The sequence below is a fragment of the Pinus tabuliformis genome, chromosome 1_1 (assembly GCF_031772625.1).
Source record: "Pinus tabuliformis cultivar Carrire ecotype Pingquan chromosome 1_1, CPIR1, whole genome shotgun sequence".
Classification (NCBI taxonomy): domain Eukaryota; kingdom Viridiplantae; phylum Streptophyta; class Pinopsida; order Pinales; family Pinaceae; genus Pinus; species Pinus tabuliformis.
Window position 1 is genome coordinate 553550959 of NC_142297.1, and position 23517 is coordinate 553574475.

Consider the following 23517-nt stretch of genomic DNA (forward strand, 5'->3'; position numbering starts at 1 on the left):
ATCGACGGATCCGATCTAACACTCCCATTATGTGCCACTGATAACGGTTTGGGATGTCCTTGATCCGTGAATACTCTGGGATCTCTCTTGTTAGGCCCTCCAAATTTTGGGCAATCTCCTCTTCTTTGTCCACTCTTTCCTAATAAAGAGTCACCTCAAATTGCCAAGCCACACATCTAGCTATACGGGACATCACTGCTAGTCTTTGTGGTCCAACATCTGCAATTACAAAGTCAAAGTGTCATGAATACATATATGCAAAAAATTAAAAAAAAACATAAAAATAATTTTTTTTTTCTCACCTCCATCATCAAAGTCTTCTCCCTCTCAGAGTGGTATGTCAGGATCACTGTGAAAGTCATTCACGCTGTACGACCAATCCTCCACCACGATCAATTGTCGTTGGAACCACACAAAGAAGGCGGGCCTATAGGACATCTGTTGTCCCCCTATAGATCTGGGCATCAGCTCACTCCATCGGACCATCCATGGATCTCATGGTACTTGGGGGTTCACCTCCTCCATTTGGTAATGGAACAATGGGATCAGTTCCAAGAAGAAGGTCACTAAGATGGAGCCATACCCAAATTGCCTTAAGTTTCTTGCTTTGCATTTGGATAATTTTCATTTCACGTTTACCTTCATGGCCTTCGCCCAGTTGAAGACAGTGGGCACCAGGCAGTCCACAACATATTAGAAGCATGATTTATTGGAATCATGTAGTGCTTGAGCTGTAGCCACTCAGTTGATGGTCAAGAGTATTACCTTCAATATAATATCATTCATGTTCATGATGTCCATCTTGCCACTTGTAGATTTCATAGCTCACAACAATGTTGGGAAAGCAACATATTTACAGTCGCCCCAATAAGCCTACCTCCATACAATTGGACTGGTTCCTCTCTCTAGGACAACCTAGTAATGAAATAGATGTCTGAAGTGTCCAACTCCAGCTCTTGGTCATGGATCACAAATATTTCCTGTCCAATGTTCCATACACTGACTATGTATTGTAGTAGCTCAGGTTGAGCCAACAGGCCCGATGTGAGAAATAACTTGAGGATTTCATAGTTCCTCAATGTATCAAGACAATTTGTATCTTTCAAGGCCATTTGATATATTCTTTCATTCTCACGTTCTTTCCACTCAGTCACCATATTTTCACTTTGATTTGCTTGCAAACATCCCACATTTAATTTGGCATTAATCTTTGAAAGGGAAATTTCAGATTTAATAATTAAAATTGAGTAAAAATTGAACAAATCATGTTCTCTTCACTGACGCAACTATTTTTAAAATATATGCACTGACGGTGTGAGACCCCATGCTAAAAGCCCCTGATTGGCGCGGTCCTATGCCTAGATCACGCGCTGACTGAGGGTGAAATTTTTTGCTAAAAGTTCTTCAAAAATCCCCTAAAAGACAGTTAAATGCTAAAAAAATAGGTATCAATGCGAAGATTAGGGCCTTGGCTCTTGCCTGCAACAAACGGTTCGATGATCGACTTCCTGGCTCTGCAACAGTCAGCTCTTGGAAATTTAAAGCACAAGTGGGTAAAAATTTCTCCAAATGATGTAAATGGTAAAAATATTTTACTTTTTTTTCCCTCTTTATAAGCATTTCACTCTGTTTTAGGGTTTTAAAAATTATTTTTTGTCATTTTTCCTTATAAATGGATAATGCATTTGCTTCTTGTGTAGTGACAGGTGATGGTTTTCGGCTGATGATGCAAAACTAGAGTTGCATTTAAGCTCTTTTCCTAACTCATAAAAATGAAATGAAAAGATTTCTGAGCACTTTTCCCTTTTTGACTCGTTAAAGAAAATAAAAATGGGGAGTCTGCTTTAAGATCTTTTCTGACTCTCAAAACACGAAAAGATTGTTGATTTCTTTTCATTTTTCCCTCGTAAATTGTTTTGAAATGTCATTTACCCAATATACGTTTACCCCTTTTTCGGTTTGGGATAAACTATTTATGAAAAAGGTACTCCTTGGTTGACATGGTCAATACGTTCTTTTGAGTATTTTTTTCTACTTTTTTGAGCTCGAGAAACAAATTTACGAAAAGGGACCTTTTGGAGTTTTCTTTTCTGTATCTTTTTCAAACTCTCTAAAGATAAAAAAGATACTGAGTTTTCCTTTGTTGGACTCATTAAAATATAAACGACATCGAATTCGTCACTATGAAGGACACTGAGCATCTCCTTCCTAGGGCTTGTTAATCTTACTAGGTCAGATCTATCTGAAGGATGGACTTATATTACAAGGATATGCTATCCCTTCAAGCCCGTGATAAAAAATAATTGTGGTACCTGCCAGAAATGGTGGGGGAAAATGGAAAATTTTTACCAATTGTGTCGGCAGCTTGTCACTCTTCGACATGACACTCTTCTACTTCGTGTCGGGTTGGGATATCCTCACTTCATCATTGACCTTCTTGGGTTTCGGTCATCCATGGTTTTCCTTTCCATTTGATCCTTGCCACATTGTAATGCCTCTGATCCTATGGATCTAAAAGCTACCAAACTCCAGAGTCGTGTCACCTATATGTTCAAGAGTTAATCCTTCTACAATTTACACTCATTCCAGATTCTTTGTATCATCCATAATCATTGCATCCCCTTGTCTCACATCGATGATGTGGGATACATCGTGGCCCTCCTTCGAAAAGGTCACTTGTTGTCGACTTCAGCTCATTATCTGGGAAGCTGGCCGAGAGACTTCCTTCCAGTACCTTAGAGATTTCATGCCCTAATGGAAAGTTCTTTGCACTCAATGACAAGTTCCTATCATTAGCTTTTGATAAAGTGAATTCATGGGTGTTCGACTAGCAACACACTCTGTGAATTGTGTTGTTGGTACCTTGAGAGCCATTGTCATTACTGGTGGTTTCTCTCATGCTTGTTAATGGTTCACATCATTAACAGGTAAACAAGTGACTTTCTAGCATGTTCGACTTTGACACATCTATTCACATGTTAGAATTTGTAATTTGATTGGGCCATGTTGGGGCACAAGACCCTGGGCTCAGATTACAAAAGTCTAGGTTGCGAGGCGACATGACATGATCATTCCTACATACATGTCTCTTTCAAATGGATGGATGTGACCATACCATGAGTTTGTTATATACGATCCTTCTCATTATTGGATGGATGCAACTATACCTTGGGTTTCATAGGATCCTTCTTACTGGATGGTTGCGCCCATACCTTGGATCCATTTACATGATATTCTTCTGGATGGATGCATACATACCACGATTCATGTATCTCTTATCAAATATTTTACTGATGTATATGTATCTATGCTTGCTTGTAGGTTTTCCAATGACAGTTTCAAATTCCATGCATTTACTCGTAAAGCATTTCACCCCCCACTCTTGTTCGGACTTCATGCTTTAGGGGGCATAAGTTACACAACATTTTGTCATTGTCCCTGTACTGCCCATTCCTTGATCATGGAGGACCTCTACAGTGAACCCCATATGTTTTCCCATCATGAAGAACATATCCTTACATCACACATTATCTATAGAACATTTCGCTCTTACATCATTTTCCAAGAATATTCCTTCAATTTCAGTTTTCAAGACCAGCGTTATCACTCAGTTTCCCCCCTGCACTAATTTGCAGAGTCTAACACTGTGCCTATTATCGAACAGTGATGGTAATCCATTAATGACCCACGATAACCCTCTTTTGGAAAGTTTTTTAAAATGGAGTCGAAGCTTCCAGGTCTAGAAGCTTAGTGAATGGAATTCTGGTAAATGGTTAGGCGAGATAGAGCCGAGAGAGACTGTTTGGGCTTCTTTCCCCTATTAAAATGGAAAAAACCAAAAGGGATATGACCTCTCCCATTATAAGAGGATCCATTTCCCCTCTCTCAAGCTATATAAACTCCTGCTTTTCCAACCTCATCTGGCTAATGAAAGGGATGGAATAATCTGCAAAATATGGATAGCCAAAACAACTCTTGAGAGCCTTAGCCTTATAGTTTGTTCTTGTAAAGGGAGAATAAGCTTCTAGTTTTTTTGGTTTGGAGCCAAGAGGAAGAAGCCTTGAACTTCCATTGTTTGAGGGTGAATCATGAGATGCTAACAGTCGTGCTGGAACATGGACAGGTCGAAGGAAACCTACAACGGTAAGGCGAAGGTTGTACTCTCCTTTTTGTCATAATAATACAACTGACATTTTATTTCCTATATCAATTTCATATGTTAGTTGGTAGCTTAAGAATCTTTAGCCTCTTAAGTAGGTTGAATATATTGTATTCTATCATGTGTGCTTTGGTTTCTTGACTATTTGTTTCAGGTTCTTGATTGACATTAAGGAGCTGATCGCTGGAGCAAAGACACAAGGACTTCATTAAACAAGGATTATCAATACAAGAGGTAGGACATTATCCATTCTCAATCTAAGGGAGCTTATGTCATATTTTCTTGTTTGTGGCTAGATCCTCTCCCGTGGGCTAGAGTGATTTTCGCTATACGCATAAAGAATCTTCCTACTCCAAAGGGGTAGGGGGCCTGGATGGAAGGAAACAAGAGAAATTGATAACGGAAACTCCAATACTTCTGATAAGGGGATTATGGGCCTAAAAATGACAACCTATAAGCCCTTAACCCATAGCCACTAAATTCCTTATCCCCTTAACCCAAAGTCCTAATCCTTTAAACCATACACTCATAATTCATAACCCATTAACCCCTTGATCCATTAAACCCTAGGTCAATAACCCCTTAACTCATAACCCATAACTTAGAATTGCTAAATCCCATATTCCCTAACCCTTATCATCTTAAACCCTAACCTTTAACCTTTAACTCCTAACCCCTAAACCCCTTAACCCACTAGAACCTAAATCCCATAACCCTTAAGCACTTAAACCCTAAATCCCTTGAACCCTAAGCCCTTGGTACTTAACCATTAACCCCTGATGCCCTTAACCACTAATCCATTAACCTATAACCCCTAAATTCACTAGACCTAATCGCCTAGCCCTCAACCCCCTAACCCGTAAACACCCTAAGCCCTAACCTTATACCCTTTATCCTTAACCCCTGACTCCTAAACCCCTTAACTCCTAGAACCCCTGAGCCTTTCTCGCAAACCATAAGTGCTTCAACACCAATATTCTTGGTCACATTAGATTTTTATGATAACCCCTCCAAATACAACCTACAAGCACTACTAGGGTCCAAGGAAAAGAGCCACAAGGTCTGCAAATCTAATCTACATTTTATGGATAGTCACGTTGATCTGAAAATCACTCGTTAGTGAGCTCAATTAATTAATTAATGAAGGTATTATAGACTCATGTGCTTTTGTGTGTCCATGTTATTTTAGGCAACAGATCGATAAGATTACAAAATACACAGACACTGCAAGATGGAAAATAGTAAGAGAAACACAGTAAGAAAATACAAGAACACAACAAATTAATAAGGAGTTCACCCAATCCTCCTAGGCTACATCTTCGGTCCAGCTTTCAGTGGTGGCCTTCTTTTTATTGTATATTTAATTAGAGTTTTTACAATGAGGAGCTCAATTTCAGTCTCCTGAAACAGATTATGCTTAGTAGGGTGGTTCTTGGATTCCCCAAGCCACTAGAGTGCATAGACTCCCCCTTACCAAGTCTCGATTTCAACTGGTCTTAATGGGATGTGTCCAATTTGGTGCTCAGTTCCCCGATAGATATCCTCACCGGGATTACTTGAACCTCTCAAGCCTTCTGTCTGCTTGATGTTGTCTTAGCTCTGCAGGTTAGCTTGGCTCTTTTTTCTCTGCTTCACTTTTTGTTCGGTTTCTTTGGCTCACTGTCTCCCTCTCTCCATTTCATTCTCTTTCTATTCATGGATTAAGGCCAATTCGTCCCTTTGATTGTTCACTTCCACTTTTGCCTCTTCGGATCACCTGCTATTGTTCTCTTGGAATTCCCTACCATTGCATCTTTGCCACTTTGTAACGTCTCCTAGGGAAATGGCCACTTGTCCTTTCACGAACTGCGCCAACTCTTCCTCAAACGGTTCGGTATTTCAATTACTCTAGGTAATGATTCATCCACCAACTCAGTAGTTAAATTGGACTTTAGACTTTTACATGTCATAACTTAATTCTCCCTCCGGATCCGGTCATTCATCGGGTGCAATCTCCGTCATTGGATATGGAGCCCCCAGATCCTACGGTGTTCAATCCTATCTCACTGTTGACTTGGTCAGACGTTAGCCCGCGATGAGAGGCAGTTTTCGCTCTCATATACCAGACACGTGTCGTTCGTTGTATGGCATCACTGGGTCTCCTCACAATTCTGTTTACCACCCAAAATGCCTCCGATATTCCGCTGGTTTTGGAGCATAGGACCCGCTTATCATTTCAACGCTTTTCCCATGATTTTTGGCTTTCCTTGTGACCGAGCGCTCGGGGTTGTTCCTTCTCGAAGGGTTTTGCCCAGTGATGTGTGATTAATCAGGAAAGGAATCCATTTTATGATCTGGACTTCCTAATTTCTAGTTTGCGTCCTGCACGGTCTCCATGGGCCTCGGTCAGCAGGCTTTGACCGAGGTCCTCGTCGTTCTTTGCTGGCTACAAACTGCCATTGTCCAGAGGTCCTTCCTAATATTTCTTTGTTCACAAGTTTTTGAAGTTTGTCATGATTTGATAGAGTCATAGAACTCTGATAATTTTCCATGGATCTAATTTAGATCATGGCCTTCCCACTGGAAAAGCTTTTGAAGCATGAAAAGTTGGTTTTCAAGCATCGACTAAGTGAGGATACAACTGCCTCACTTGTCCAATCTCTATCCACTTTTCAATGCTCGACTTTGAACCCTTGAGCCCAACTCTGAGGTACTCAGCATCTCCCCTACGCGTCGTTCTCACCTTCCTATCCAGAGTTGTGTCTTCCTGCAATTCATTAAGATATTCAGGTAATAGGCCATCAATAGAAGGCAATTGACTCTGCTCTTCGGGATCCTCAATTAGTGAAGGTTCAAACCTTCTCAAGCAATCTGCATTCACGACTCAGTAGATGTGCATGTAAGCTGGTAGATCAAGGTGAAAATCATTCTCACAAATTTTCTCAAGTATCTTGAAGGGTCCATACCTGATAGGCTTTAGCTTTTTACCTTCACCTTGCATTCTATCCTTGCTGATATACAGCCAGACTTGGTCACCAAATTGAAAATTGTGCTCCATCTAATGCTTTTCATGCCTTGCCTTGTACCTGGTTTGGCTCTTTTCCAGCTATTCCTGTACTGCCTGGTGGATCTCTTGGATTTATTCAATGAATCTAGTTTCCCTGTCCACATCACTGTGTCCATCAACTATGGTATCTTTACCAAAGAAAAAATCCAAAGGAGACCTTGGTGTGAAACCAAAACAGGTCTCAAAAGGAGATCTCTATGTAGAAGAATGTTTTTCTTGGTTGTAAGCATGCTGCACATAACACAAATGTTCATCCCAAAGCTTAGGATGTTTACTACAATATCCTCTGAGCAACTGGAACACTGTCATGTTGAATACTTTTGTTTGGCCATCAGTTTTTGGATGAAAAGATGTGATTTTCTTCAGTTTGGTGTCCACTAGTTCCCATAGACTTGACTAAAACTTTCCCACAAATTGAGTGTCTCGATCAGATACAATGGAAGTGGGTAATCAAAAATGAACCCATACATGTTGAAAGAACAATTTTGCAGTTTGTTTAGCTGTAATCTGTTTATTACAAGGTATCAAAATACACATTTTGCTAAACCTATCCACAACAACATATAGATAATCATGACCTTTCCTAGATTTAGGCAGTCCTCCAACAAAATCCATGGAAACACTTTCCCAAGGGTGAGAAGGAACTAGTCATGGAGTGTACAAGCCTTGTTTTCTATTGTTGGGTTTGCTTTTAGCACACATAGTACACCCTCTTACATATCTAGAAACTGTCTTGTTCATTTTTGGCCAATAACAAAATCTTTGCAGCTGTGAAACTGTTTTACTTACCCCAAAGTGACCTGATATTAGAGAAGTGTGTGCTTCTCAAATTATCTTTACTCTTTTAGTTTGTGGAATGCATAACTTCCCACAATGATATAAGAGTCGGTCCTTTACATGATATACCAATTCTTCTATTCGTTTGCCTTGACTCAAAGTTGCGTATACATCTTTAAAGTCTATATCCTGAGCATATTGTTCAATGTAGCTCTCATGTAACACAGAATTATGCTTTAGTAGATGCATTTATAATGGGTCTATATAACATATCTGCAAATTTATTGTGTATGCCCTTTTTATATCTGATGACTAAATGAAACTGTTGTAGAAAACCCATCCACCTATAGTGTCTTGATTGCTGCAAGTTAGTTTTGGAGTGTAGATATTGAAGTGGTTGATGATCAATATGTATTACTCTCTCTTTGCTCACTAAGTAGTGTTTCCACTTTTTCACACTCTGTACTAATGCATACAATTCTTTATCATATGTAGGATAGCTAACTACTGCAAAATTAAAAGTCTTAGAATGATAACATATGGGTTTACCATGCTGTGTCAACACTGCTCCCATGGCATAGTCACTGGCATCCATTTGGATCTCAAATGGTCTTTGAAGATCAGGAAGTGCTAGTATAGGTGTTGTACTAATCTTTTCTTTCAAGGTGTTGAAGGCTTTTTGATGTTTTCCTCCCCACTGAAACACCTTGTTCAATCCTATTAAAGCATGTAAGAGAGCTGCAATTAAGGAAAAGTTAGAAATGAACTTTCTCCAATATTGTGCTGCTCCTATGAAGATCCTAACTTCTGTAGCAGATTTGGGTTTAGGCCAGTTTACAATGACTACCACCTTAGAGGGATCTATCTTCAATTCACCACCCCCTACTATATGTCCCAAATAATTCAAAGATGTTTTGCAAAATTCACATTTTGAGAGTTTAACATAAACTTCATCTGTTTTCAAAACATCTAGTGTCTGCTTAACATGCTTTAAATGTTCTTCCCATGTTTTACTAAATAGCAGAATGTCATCTAGATACACAATAACAAGATCATCAAGAAAAGGTCTGAGTACATCATTCATTATTCTCATGAAAGTAGCAGGAGAATTAGTTAAGCCAAAAGGCATGACTAGCCACTCATACAATCCCTACTTTGTTTTGAAAGCAGTATTCCATGCATCTTGTTCTGCAACTCTAACCTGATGGTATCCACTATGCAAGTCTAGCTTGGAAAAATAAACAGCTTCTTTCAATTGATCTAAGAGATCATCTATGCGAGGAAGGGGTAACAAATTTTTATTGTTATCTTATTCAGTGCTAGGTAATCAATGCACATTCTCCACGAGCCATCTTTCTTTCTCACCAAAACAATTGGTGACCCACATGGTGATGTGCTAGGTTTGATGAACCCTTTATCGAGCATCTCTTGCTTCTTCTTCTTGATTTTTGTATTCTCTAAAGTGGACAACCTATACATTCCAATGTTAGGTAATGGAGCATCTTGCTACAAAATAATATCATTGAATGTTTCCTTTTTGGGTGGCAGACCTTTAGGTTCTTGAAACAAGATATCATACTTTGAAACAACCTTTTCTAAATTAGCTTGCTGTTTAGCATTACAACCCTCAAATACATTGGTTTTATCAGGTTTCTTTTCCTTTACAACCATCAGTAAGAATTGTTTGCATGAATTTATCATTCATATCATATGCCCTGAGTTTATGAGCTCTTACAATGTATTTGATTCCATCTTTAACGAGTAGATACTTGTTCTCAGCTCAATAGAATATAGATTTTCTGTCATACAAGTAAGGACTTCCTAAAACAATTCCACATATATCCAAAGGAATTATGTCTAACTCAACCTCATCTACAAATGTTGATCCAAAAGAAAAATTGAGTTTGCATTGTCTAGTCACTTATAGTTGTGCTTTATCATTTAACCATCCTAATGGGTATGGTTTCTTGTGAGATGTAGTTAGTAATCCCAATTTCTTTACAATTGCTTCAGAAATTAAATTTACTTGTCAACCACTATCAAACAAAGTATCAACCTTTTGATATTTGGAGATAACTCGAATATGGAAAATATCATGTCTTTTTCTCTCATTTTCTTCATCAATAGTAGATTGTGTAGAATTACTGGTAGATGCTTCAGAATTATTACCTTTTATACCCGTGGCTGCAATGGTTGTTTCATCTCCTGAGTTTGACCCCAAATCTTTCTGAATAGATGCAGCAGTCTTCTTCTTCATGCCCTTGAACTTGTTAGGCCTCAGCTCTGGATGCAGAATCCAACAGTGCTCATCATCATGCCCATCCTTCTTACAGTGAGTGCATGAAGCCTTGCTTTTCTGTGCAGTGTTAGCCTTCCTTGCTTTCCATTTATGTTTTCTTTTCTCCTTATTCTTTCTTTTAGTGGGTTGGGATGATCCCCCAATTTCTGGATTTCCATTCTTTCCTCTAGCTTCTAGATGAGTAGTTTGTACAGATACCTCATCTATACTAGTGGGATTAAACATGAGGATAGTGTGCCTGATGTAGCTGTGTAGACCACCGATGTACTTCAACAGAGTCTCAAGTGAGTCTAATGAGATTCCTAGAATCAATGATCTCTTTCTAAATTCTTGGGTGTATCCCTGTACACTTTGCCCTTTCAACTGATGAAGAGTTTGCCAGCTCATCATGGCTTGCTGCATGTAGGCCAATGGAGAGAACTTATTTTTTATTGCAGAAACAAATTCACTCTAGATAGATATAGTATTACCATGTCTCTTCATGTCAACTTGGGTCCTGCCTTCCCATCAAACCAAGGCAATGCCTCGAAGGCATAGGCTTACCAGCTGAATCTTGCTCTTGTCTGAATCGATGCTCTACACTCTGAAATAAACATCAACTTGTCTAATCCAATTGTCCAACTTTTCTACATTCAACTCTCCATCATACATAAGTAAATCAAGTTTAACATCTAGTTTAATTAAATATGCCTTCTTTTTTATGTTCAGGGCTATTAGGAGGTGTGAGAAAGATTTCCCCTTTCCCTTTGCCTTTTGAGTTGACATGGAGGAGAGACTCATCTTCTCCTTTGTCTTATTTGAAGCCTAATGAATATTGCTCCTTATGTTTCCTAAAGTCCTTATACATTTCCTCTACCATGGACCTTATGGCTAGGAAACTATCTATGAATTGAGGGTTTGGCCCCACAGAACCTTCCTCTGACATTGTCTTCTGAGGATAAACTATCCCAATTTCAGGATTAGTCTTGATGAACTCTCCTTCTCCTAATTTGAGCTTTGATCTAGTTAGCATTCAACAGCTAAATCTAGCACAAGCTTGTCTAATGTTACAACCTAGAGCTCTGATACCACTTTATCTGAAAATCACTCTTGAGTGATCTCAGTTAATTAATTAATGAAGGTATTATAGACTCATGTGCTGGTGTGTGTCTATATTATCTTACGCAACGGATCGATTAGATTGCAAAATACATAGACACTGGAAGATGGAAAACAGTAAGAGAAACATAGTAAGCAAATGCAAGAACATAACAAATTAATAAGGAGTTCACCCAATCCTCTTGGGCTACATCTTCGGTCCAGCTTTTAGTGGTCGCCTTCTTTTTATTGTGTCTTTAAACAATGTTTTTACAATGAGGAGCTCAATTTGATTCTCCTGAAATAGATGATGCTTAGTAGGGTGGTTCTTGGATTACCCAAGCCACTAGAGCGCACAGACTCCCCCTTACCCAGTCTCGACCTCAACTGGTCTTAATGGGATGAGTCCAATTTGGTACTCAGTTCCTCGACAGACATCCTCACCAGGATTACTTGAACCTCTCAAGCCCTATGTTTTCTCGATGCTACCTTGGCTCCGCAGGTCAGCTCGGCTCTCTATTCTCTGCTTCACTTTCTATTTGGTTTCTCTGTCTCATTATCTCCTTCTCTCCATTTCGTTCTCTATCTATTCATGGCTTAAGGCCAATTCATCCCTTTGACTGTTCGCTTCCTCTTCTGCCTCTTTGGATTGCCAGCTACTGTTTGCTTGAAATTCCCTGCCTTTGTGTCTTCACCACCGTGTAACATCTCCCAGGGAAGTGGTCACTTGTCCTTTCACGAACTGTGCCAGATCTTCCTCAAACGGTTTGGTATTTCGGTTACTCTCGGTAATGATTCATCCGCCAACTCAGCGGTCAAATTAAACTTCAGACTTTTATATGCTGCAACTTAATTCTCCCTCCATATCCAGTCATTCATCGGGTGCAATCTCTGTCGTTAGATCTGGAGCCCCTAGATCCTACGGTGTTCCCTCTTATCGTGTGATTGACTTGCTTGGACGTTAGCCCGTGATGAGAGCCGGTTTTCTCTCTCATCCGTCGGACAAGCGTCGTTTACTACATGGAATCGTTGGGTCTCCTGAAAATTCTTCTTACCACCCAAAACGCCTCTGATATTCTGCCGATTTTGCAGCACGGGACCCGCCTATCATTTCAGCGCTTTTCCTAGGGTTTTCGGCTTTCCTTGTGACCGAGTGCTCAGGTTTATTCCTTCTCGAGGGGTTTTTCCCAGTGATGCACGATTAGCACTTAGTGGTCTCCATGGGCCTCAGTCAGCATGCTTTGACCGAGGTCCTCATCAGTCCTTACTGGCTACAAACTGCCACTATCCAGAGGTCCTTCCTGATAACTCTTTGTTCACAAGTTTTTGAAGTTTGTCATGATTTGATACAATCATAGAACTCTAATAATTTTCCATGTATCCAATTTGGATCATACGTTTCCCCCAAATATCCTCCACCTATTTTCTTTCAAAGGTAAACAATATGGTCCTCTAATGTGAAAAATATATCTAAGTTCATAGGAATAAAGTAAGGTTCATCTCCATGCATGACCCAAATGTAATTCATGTCCACCCAAAAGAAAAATAGGATATAAGGATGTCCCTTTAGTTTTCTTCATCCTTTAAAATTGGTCCATTCTCATACCAAATTTATGGGTAATAGTCTCATACAAGTCTACAATATTTCTCAAATATTATGTCCACAACATGCCCAAATTAGGATTCAAATTCCCTTAGTTTTCTCCAAGTTTATTTGAAACTAATAGAAGAAGTCCTAAACTACATGAATGGTGCAACCTTCAAGCTATGCATATCTAGTTCATCCCCTTTTGACCTTGTTTTTTGTGCCTTCAATAGAAAGATGATAGATATCATCTTACTTTAGGATTTCCCTTTTACATCTGGTTAGAATATCACCTCATTCTTTAGAAATTGCTTGCTTGTGAATAAAATTACACTAATACTCTCAACATATGTGGGGCTAGAAGATACATTAAGAGGAAAAAACATAGATCGAAATTATTGGACATAGGTAAAACATATGTAAAAAATTAAATAATGTACTCATGTAATTCTTACATTAATGGACAATTTTGGATTAACTAGACCATTTTATTTCCTCACCTACATGGTACCTTTTCATTCCATTAATTCTTCAACAACTGCTTTCAATTTTCCAAGTTCCTTTCCTTTTTCTCTCAGTTTCTCTTATGTATGATGCAATTGAAGTTGATTAGGGAACCCCCATTAGTTGTTGTAAGGGGACTAGGGGATCCCTTATCACAACCCATAAACTCTAATGCATTTAAGTCAATAGCCATTGGGGGTCAAGGGTGTAGTTGTAGGGTCATTAGGACCAAATTTGGGGGTTCATAACATTAGGAGAAGTTGAATTGTATGAACGAAAAGGTGGGAGTGGTATTTTGTTGTGTATTGAATTGCTAAATGGGAGGTCCAAGCTTGTTTTAATAAGATCTATAATCCTATTATTAGAGAATGATACAACAACTTAGGAGCTACTGTCGTATGGGATAAGCGACATAGAGGGAAGGAAATGAGAGCAATTGATAGGGAAACCTTGAATAATGGTTATAAGGGGATTATGGGCCCCATTATCAACCCCATAAGCCCTTAAACCATAATCGCTAAATTCACTATCCCCTTAACCCCAAGCCATAATCCCTTAACCTGTACACTCATAACTCATAATGCATTAACCCATTAAACCTTAAGCCACTAACCCTTGACCTAAAATCAAAAAATTTACTAAGCCCTAACCCCTTATCCTCTTAACCCATGACCCTTAACCCCTAACCCCCACTAGTACATATGGGTGTAAAATTCTATGGTGTACTCTAATAGTTTAGTCATACTCTAAGATTTCACTTGCAAATATTTTTTGTATTTAAAAAAAAAAAGCCTCGACATTTTTGAATATTTGACAAACATAGTTTAATCATCAAATATCGAACAATATGTTAGTTAGATATCTAGCGATAATTTCTTTTGTCAGATATATGATGATAATTGAATGTTGATTAGATATATGATATTTGACCAGGTCAATTATCTATCTACCAAAATACTGACATTTGACAAAATCAATATTTTTCCAGTTGGACGTCGTCTCTTAGGTTAACAATCATTGAAAGTCCAAAGAAATGGCTATTTTTTGGTCATAATACAAAATTAATCTATTTTGTTAATCTCATTATAAATGGTTAAACACTATTGATGTTTATTTTTTAATATAATGACTAAAAGTTTGGTATGGAAAAAGGTCACATAACATTCCTCTAAAAGGACAAGGAGATGTGAAATCTACATTGGAGTATTTGGTTGATTTCCTTCCCTTGTTTCATTCATTTTTATCACCCTTAAGCCCTTGCAGAATTGAGAATTTTCAAAAGAGAATTTCAATCTCTGAATTTTGAACATGCCAAAAATTGATTTGTTTCCAACCCATTTTTTGATAGTTGAACATCATGCAACATTAAGTGCACCCATCATGCTTCCTATGGGATATGACATATGTATGAACACCTTGACAAACATAAAGGCAACCTATGTACTAAGGTTTGGTTGGACCAACATATAACACAACAATTTTCATTTCAATTTGGCAATGATGGAATGGAAAATGATTTTTTCCCACTACTAACATTTGTCTTGGAATTCTTAGCTAGAAAAAAAAAACATCATCACATGTTAGCTAAAGAATAATGAGAAAAGGAGTTGCACTCATAAATGCATTGAGCATAGAAGAAACTCAAAAATCAAGAGTCTTCATATGAATCGAGAGAACTATGAGGCTTGAAAGAGAACTATCCTTAACATTGTACTGGAATTCATTCATTTGTGTAACTATAACATTAGGCTATATTGTAAATGTAGTGCATACTGAAACTAAGGCCAACAAGTTTCTCATGATCCACGAAGCTACGAATGATCATGTTCGAGTAATTAACATTTATTTCATGTTTGTTATGTTGTATAACATACCCTAACATCTTACAATTGACCCATACACATAAGCTAAGGTTAGTCTATGATCAAAAATAATGTTTATTAGGTTTAGGGTTTTATATAATTAAGAAATTTGGTCAAACCCAAGAGGTGGTTGTCCAAATTGGAGAAACAAGTCACATTTCATCACTAACTTTCACCACGCTTACAATTCATATACACATCTTAATGGAGTACGTATGACTTCCAATAAACTATTAAAACTTAGATTAGAGCACTTGAAATCAGTTTGGTCGATTTCTTAAGAAAACCCTAAAGAATCAATCCCAACTTCCAAAGTTGTTTATAGTGTTTCGCCCAAGTTTTCACCCATAATATGCATGCAAATTTATACATATGAAGAAAAAAAAACAAGTATTTTACCCCATTCTCATAACTGAACCTTGAGAATAAGGTTAACCTAGTAACTACACCAGTTACTAATATAGTTAAGGTGGGGTTTGTTACAATTGCAACCTAATAAAAAAAAAATCAATGTGATTTACAGTTTTAGAGAAGTATAAGGTTATACAAATGACACAAGAAAAAATCAAGAAAATTAAGGGAAAAATAAGAAGGAAAGTAATCTACTTAAGCTTGTAATTTTTGGCAAAGGATGGATTTCAACACTTGCAATTATTTTCAAAGTCTCAATGTTGCATACAAATTCAATTTTGCAGTTTGAAATGAACTCCATCAATTGAATCAAAGTTATGAATGAACTTAATCCATAGTTAATAAGAATACAAAAACTCAACTTGGGAACTTGTCATCCCTTATTACTTTTGAGGAAGAGTTGTTAATATCATCCCAGACCATTTCTCTCAATCATTGACTAATTCAATGTCAATGTTATTCCAACATATAAAAGGGTTTAAGTGCATCTGCTAAATACTTTTATCAATTAATTTTGTGCTTAAGTTTGATTTCATAATCAGGGTCAACCAAAATTGGATGTGGGCACACAAAATAATATCCTTCTCCTAATTATTCTCCATTGGGAATGAGAAAGTTTTGTTCAATGTTTTTTATGTAACCCTTTGCAGCTTTCACTTGAAAATTAGATTATGTAAGTAAACACTTTTTTCCCTTCAATATTGTATGTGAAGATAGCAATTATGGTTCCCTGCCAATAAAAAAATTCTTCTAGGATTCCAAAAAATAAGAAGATAATATTAAAGAAGAAAGTAAGCAAGCATAGAACTTACCTATGTTATTGAGTGACCAATTGGGTCATGAATATGTTTTTTCTGAAATCAATGGATTTTGTTTTTGTGAATCCTAACTAGGACTCAGGGAACTCTGCTAAAAAATAAATTGTTTGCATGAACACCATGGAATCAGAAGATGAAGGGTTAAGCTAAAAAAACAATGTTTCATTAATTACACATCTTACAACAACAAAATCATGTTCATATTAGCAATGTGCTTTTCAAATCCCAATCTTCAAAGATGACATACATCAAAAATTTAATAGTCTACACATGTAATTATTACATTATTGGCTTGTTTTGGATCAACTTGACCATTTTATTTTCCCGCCTCAATGACATCTTTTCATTCCATTAATTCTTCAACAACTTCTTTCAATATTTCAAGTTCCTTTCCTGTTTTCTCTCAATTTCTCTTTTTAATTGTGCAATTGCTTCTTGTAAGCACACTATTTTCCAAACAATTCAATTGGAGTGATTCCAAAGCCAAATCCATGTCTTAAGTTTCCGAACTCCTCCTTTGAGTTATTACACAATGATTCCTTTGATGTTGTTAAATACTATGAATCAACTACCCTACATTTTGGGACTTCAACCAGTTAATCGAACTCTATCCTTAAGTAGAATGGTGATCAATCTATGCTAACTTAACTTGTTATCTCTCCTTATCACCTTATGATGTGAATATCAGATCACCCATTCCTTGTTTACTTCAATGGGCTATTAAGATGATTTTAGTTGTTGGACATGATGTTGGTGATATCTCTTTAGGAAGACACTTAAATTTAGAAGCAATAAGCTAGTGTTTCTTTGATATCTCATGTTCTTGAGAGTTGTGATCATATTTCCTATGATTATGCATAAGGAAAACCTTAATGCATAGTTTTTCCATGAACTCCTTCATATATTTGATAACTATATTGCATTTCTTTTGAGAAATAAAGAGAACATTCTTCTAATTCACATCATGCTCTATGTACATAACATCTATAGTCTTATCTAATACTCAAAGTAGAAATAGTTTTCTAGTGTTGGTGAAGATATAAACAATTTGATCATTAATTCTAATATATACAAGATTAACAACCTTATCTTGAAACGAATATCTTAAGAATAGAGCATGAAGTTCAACATGCTTCATCTTGTTGATCATTATGTCAATTGAACTCATTGTCCAATTGATTGTCTCATTGAATTCTTTACTAGTTGAATCAACTGACTATTTTTTATATAGGTGCGATGAACCAACATAACACAAGGCTTCAACGTAAGTTGTAAAACACCCCATAAACGAAATTTTTAGGAGGTTTAGGAGCTCAAATTACACTAGCAAGACAACCCCCATAATTGTAGCTTCCTAAAGCCTAAGTAGATGTCAAAGCTAAAGAAACTTAGCTTCAATTAGTGGTTTGGTAAAGATACCAACAATATGATCATTAATTCTACACTATAAAAGATTAACAAACTTCTCTTTAACCAACTATATTAAGTAGAGAGCATGAAGTTTCACAAGCTTCATCTTTCTACATGCAACAATGATGTCAAGAACTTGAAATACAATTTGATTATCACAATATATAGTTCTCAAGGTTTCAATAGGAAGCCTAAGCTCTGCTAGGAGTTGTCAAATTCAGATTGCCTATCGACCTACATTAACCACACCATGACACTTGGCTTTTGTGATTAACAAAGAGACTATTTTTTTCTTACATGATGAGATCATTGGTCCATAAGTGAGGTGAAACACATAGCCAATGGTTGGCTTGCAATCATTATTGTCGCTTTCCCAATTGAATTCAATCAAGATGACCAATGAATCAAAATTGTGACAATACTTAATGCTAATGTGAGAGTTACCCTTGAGATAATGAACAATACTCTTTCTAGCTTTCTTGTGGGTTTGTTGAGGAATATCAAGCATAAACTGGGACACCAAAATGACAACAAAGGAAATGTTTGGTTGAATATCATATAAATATATAAGGCTATCATCCAAATATCAATAAAGAGTGGCATGACTTTAAGAGACAAACAATCTTTAGTCAACTTGACACCTTATTGAAGAGGGGTGACACATGGACTACAATTGTCCATCTAAAAAAAATTCAACAGATCCATTACATTTTTAGATTGAGAAAGAAATAAACCATTTGAGAGAGTTAGAACTTGAAGAGTAACAAAGTAGTGCATAAGCGTAAACTTGTCATTTCAAAAGAGATGGTAAATAATTTCTTCAATCTAAGAATTAAATCAATATTATTGTTGGTTATAACTAAATCATCAATATATACAACAATAGTCAAAGTATAACCATCATCATGTAATACATAGATATTATGATCATATTCACAAGGTTTGAATCTAACATTGAAAAATAAATTGTTAATATTTGCATACTCCCTGGGGGCCTACTTGAAACCATACAAAGACTTCAACAATCAACAAACAAGATTGAACTCTTCAACAAGGTTGGAGACTTCAAAAATCAAAAAACAAGGGCCGTGTCTTGAAAGTACAAATGAATCCAACCTCGGGCTAGCAGAGACACCATGGAGGAAATTTGATAATAGGCTATGGTCAAGGACCTGAATTTTAGACCCATTACTCACCCCACAATGGATTTTTGGGACATTTCCCTAGTATTTTGAATGGAAACATCGATTCCAAACACCAAACAAAGGAGGACCCTGTTCTTATTCTTCACACTATGATTGTTTTTCCTCTTCCTTACTTTCATAGACTCCTTTTGAATCACAACTCGTTCTTGTTCACAAGAGGGTTTCCCCTTGAAAACCCCAACACCATTCTCAACATCAATACGACCATCCTCCTTCACTAGGGAAAGAATCTCCTTCACCAATTCACTAAAGGAGGGAAAGTCCAATGACACTTGAGAGGAAGGAAAAGCAAGAAAAGACATAAGATAAAGTCCTAACCTCTAAAACTTTTGAAAACTCTAAGAAAGTCACAACACATTTTATGGCTTCCTCCAATCTCTAGGACAAAAGGGAAACCAAACTCGGAGCTAGTGAACCACAAGAAGAGTTTTGTAGCCCTTGAGAGATGGCCTCAGGCTGTGGGCTATCCAAAAATAGAGAAACCGAAAAATGCACAATTAGAACAGGGAATATGGCCTTCAAACAACTAGATGGTTTCCCTATCGAAATCTTAATTATTCTTTCTAAAGCCCTGGTAGGCTAGGAAACCCCGATATGGTGACATTTTGATATGACTTCCAAATGCGAATGGATAAAATCTTTGGGACTAGCCCAAATTTATTGAAAGCCCCATCCTCCAATGCATAATCCACAAATTCCTCCACCTCCACGTGGGTTCGATAATAAGAAACCAACATGTCATCTGAAAAACATATTTGATGAGTAGTTGTGTTTCTTAAAAGGGTTTATCATGGTGGTGATCTCTATACTTAAAAAATATATATCATTGATAAAAAAATCATGGTTATCATTTAATCTTATTTTTCATTGACAATGATATCAGAGCCTAAGATTGCCTAGATCCCATTCACTATTTTCCAAAACTATGCCTTGTTATAGTTTGAAATCCCACACCCCTTTATCCATCTATAATTTTTCCATGGACCTATAGGGCTTCTCCACTGTTGAATTCCTCTCCCATGGTAGAGATGTTGTAAGGTCCTATTTAAAATTTTGACTCCATAATAAAGAATAAAAATAAAAATAAAAACTAAAATTAATTATTATAACTATAATTATAATTAATAATTAAACCAATATAGATCTATCATAACTCTATATATACCAAACATTGAGAGGGAGGGATCACATCTTTTAAGTTACAAACCTCTTTTAGAGGGATCAAGAATTGATCCCTCTGAGCACTTGATAGATGCAAAGTTAAGATGGATCTAGACTGGTCATATACAATGAAAAAAATAATAAAATATTAAAAGAAAAAAATCTTGCAAATTCAACATAATTTCTACCATTAAAAGAATAATTTAAAAAATAAATTAAAATATTTATTATATTCTAATAATTTTATTATTATTATTATTTTATATTGTGTTAAAAGTTTTGCTTAAAATGTTTTGACTCAATTGATTTCATTTCCGCACTCCACTTCAAATTAAACAAGGTATGGCCAAGGAGGATTAGCAAGAAAACTAGACACCACTCCGTTAACGGCACAATATAAAAAAGTTGTAGAAGGGGAGCCTTAAAACTCTTACATTGCAGAGTTTGACTCATGAAAAAATGATGAAGTGGTTAGAGTACTTTGAATCAGGCAAAGATGATGAAGCAATTATTGAGTTTCAAGAAGAAGAAGACCACCCCTCCTCCGTCTATGGAAGAGGTTTATGAGAAGGTAAGCATTTAATTAGTTATTACCTATTTGATGTAGCTGCCACGGATGATAAAACCAAATAGATATGGTAATCTATAATGTAAATTATTATTTTTTTGGTGTGGTAGATGAACAAGAGAGGCAATATGATTAACAAAAATATGAAGAAATTGGACACTGAGCTCTGGATATACATAGAAACGTTTGGGTAAATCCTTCTCATTACACTCTCAAAGAAGATGCTATGTGAATCCTCAAGAATAAAGAAATGTATGTATATATGCTCTTCATTTTGAACAGTCATTCTCATAACGCTCTAACTGAACAAGTTATACACATCCTCATGAAGAAAAAAATGTATGTATATATGCTCTGCATTTTGAACTTTTGAGTGGGTTTTAGTTTCTTTAAGATTACTATGTTTTAATCATGGAAAACAAAATTATGCACAATTGAATATTAGAATGTTATGAACCAACTCAAGAAAAAGGTAGAAAAGATAGATCCATGCCTTCGAATTCAGCCTCCTCGAGGGGGAAACCTCCTTCACATTACATAAATGAACAATTCTTGGATGATACAAATGAAAAGACCTCCTTTCTATATATAGGAGTCTAAGGGGTCATAATGTAATCAGAGCCAACATAACGATAATAATGTAAGGGCACAATAATAACAATAGTGGGCTTCTATGGGGCACAATAGTAACAATATGGGCACTACATGGGTACATCAATATAATAAGTGGGTTGTACTAATAACAATAAGGGGTTACGCTAGTAGTATAGGGGCCTAACATGCCCCTTTCCTTCAAAACGCATTGTCCTCAATGCTTGAGTAGTTCTTGATGCTTCAGTATAAAATTCTTGTCCTCCAATGTGGAATATTCATCGGGTAATTTCTTCCACTTGATGAGATACTCTGAAATTGATCGATTTCATAGTTGTCGGGTTCTTGTTTCTATGACTGCTCCAGGTTCCAATATGATTTTTCCTTCCTCTTCAATTTCTAGCAATATTGTTTGAATTGGGATCTTTTGCAACTTTTGAATAAGTGGCCATACTTCTTCATCCTTCTTCCATTCATCCCTTGCTTCTTTTATCCCTTTTGGTTGGATAATAGAAATAGCACAAAACAATGCTTCCACATCCTTATCCTTGAAGAGTCTTCCCATTCGGTAAGGTCACCATTTTTTAAGTGCATGTAGTATTGCCAACATTTCCTTCTCATAAATAGCTTGCTTGAGATGTAGTAGTAAAAATACCCAATCTCCTACATCAAAACATTTTTCACTACGATGTTGATCTGCCTGTTGTTTCGTTTGATTTTGCACCGAAATGGCGTTATCCTTTAAAATTTGGAGAACTTGTTGTTGATGCTCGATGTGATCTTTCATTGCTTGAACCTTTTTCTTCTTGATATTGTTGGCATTATGGTTCAAGTGTTGTCCTTGATGGCAACTCACTCAGTGGATGGTACAGGTGCTCAAAGGTTAGTACAAGTGATGACAACTTAATCAGAAGACAGATCTCAGTACAGCATGGCAAGAAAGCTCATACACGCTGTTTCGTTAAGCCCAAGTCGCGTGTACACGCAAGTTCGATTCAGAAAAAGCGCGTGTATGTGGAAAGGTTCCTTTGGTTCATGGTGGTTAGACCTTGGAAGTTGTGCCTATGATTTCGGACCATTATGTCTCGACGGGCGTGTCGATCCCTAGTTTTAAAGTTGATGGTATTGTGTTACTATGGTTTTGGCTCTTGGTATTGAGAAAGGCCTAAGGCTATATAAGGAGAAGAAGATCACTAGGCAAAAATCATCTTTCGACAAGGCATGAATATCTAAGAGAGAAAGAGATCTGATATGCAGGTTCTGAGTTGGTTGATCTGAGCTAAGGAGAGATCTCATCGGTTGATGGAGAACTAGATCTAAGGAGAGATCGGGATCAAATGGTTTGAAATGCACTATCATGATATGGTTGATTATGCGTATTTCTAGATCTGCATATTGTCGCAATGTTACGTTCTGAGTCCAACTAATATCTGGTACAGCTGCAAATTTAGAAAAGTTTATTTTTAGATCTGTACGCAGGTTGGCTTCGGTAAAAGCGCGTGTATACGCGGTTTTTGCTCATTAAAGTAGCGTATATCTTTTGAAGCTTGATTTGGGTTTACAGTGGGGTCTGACTGTTATTACAGAGTTCTGTAGTCTGCTCTGTGTTCTGGTAACTGGTGATTGACAGGGTTCAGTGGTTCAGTGATTCAAAGTTGGGTTGTTTTGTACTTCAATGATCTGTTGTGAAAATTGAATGAATTGTGGTCTTCAGATTGTAATGTTGTGCTTCAGGAATATCCAAGTCTGAAAATGTATGAAAAGTGATACCTGGAAGAAGAAAGATTGTAGGTCAGCACCTACATACTAGTATCTTGGCTAGTACAAAAGCAAAGGGGGTTGGAGCTCCCTTCCAAGGAAGTTTGGAGAACGAGAGAAGGTTGAAGCCTTCTGCAGGTTGTAGCCTGCGTACTGGTATAAGGCTGCACCAGTACAAAAGATTGTAAACTGAAGTTTCATATTAAGAAAGATAGAGACAACTTGCAGCAGGTGGTTTTCACCCACATTGGGTTTCCACCTTATATCTTGGTGTTCATGTGTGTGG